Below are 858 nucleotides of genomic sequence, written 5' to 3'. Positions count from 1 at the left end.
AAAATGGTAAGGAGGAAAAAAAATGAACAAGAGAACCCAAGAAAATATAAAAATTAGATGGATTTAAATGTAAAAAAGGACGCAAAAAAAAAAATAGAAATGAATTAGATACAAGGACTTAAGTGAGAAGAAATATCAAAGGTTGAAAAAAAATTGGATCAGAAGGACCCAAGTAAAAGAAACGGATGGGACGCACAGACCCAAATGAAAAACAATTAACACGACAGATGGACCAAAAATAATAATAATGGGTTGCGAAATGGCGGATTGTTTGAGTTCTGCTAATTGATTTTGTAAAGAAACTAAAAATTAAACTATAGATGGAACACAGTAACACAGTAACGGTAAAACATTAAAAAAAAAGGAAAGGGAAGAAAAAAAACCAAGAATATATGAATAAGACGTGGAAATAAATAAATTTTAAAATTTATTAGCATGGCCCCTGCACAAGGATGACACACAAAATCGTGAATCGTTCCACATTTTTAATATTCATGGGGCGGAGTGACCCATATAAAAACAAAATTAAAGCACGGAAGGACCCAAGTATATAAAAACTAATGTTTGGGACGAAAGGGCTCTAGAAAAAAAAAGGAGACGGAAAGACAAAAAAAAGGGGAGATAAAAAGGACCCAAGTATAAGGATGATTAAGACAAAAGGATCAAGGAAAGGTAACAGAAAAATAAATAAATGGGACGCAAGGAAAACAAAGTTGTAAAACGAAACAAAAGGACCCTACAAGAAAAAAAATTTAAGAACGGAAATATTCCAATAAAATAAAAATTGGTTAATAGGACGCTAGTTAAAAAAAGTAATGGGTCGAAAAGACTCAAATGAAAAAATAATTAAAAGGGCAG

General features: G+C 31.5%; 1 non-coding gene across 1 annotated transcript; it reads left to right on the top strand.

Moving 5' to 3' along the window:
- The first annotated feature begins 382 nt into the window (after positions 1-382).
- Positions 383-487, top strand: LOC129750209 (U6 spliceosomal RNA). Its single transcript, XR_008738342.1, has one exon. It is a non-coding gene; the product is annotated as a U6 spliceosomal RNA (small nuclear RNA).
- Positions 488-858: the final 371 nt, after the last annotated feature.

Source organism: Uranotaenia lowii, chromosome 2 (assembly GCF_029784155.1).
Source record: "Uranotaenia lowii strain MFRU-FL chromosome 2, ASM2978415v1, whole genome shotgun sequence".
Classification (NCBI taxonomy): Eukaryota; Metazoa; Arthropoda; class Insecta; order Diptera; family Culicidae; genus Uranotaenia; species Uranotaenia lowii.
Note: the sequence above shows the minus strand (reverse complement) of the source record. Positions and strands in the feature narration are given on the sequence as shown.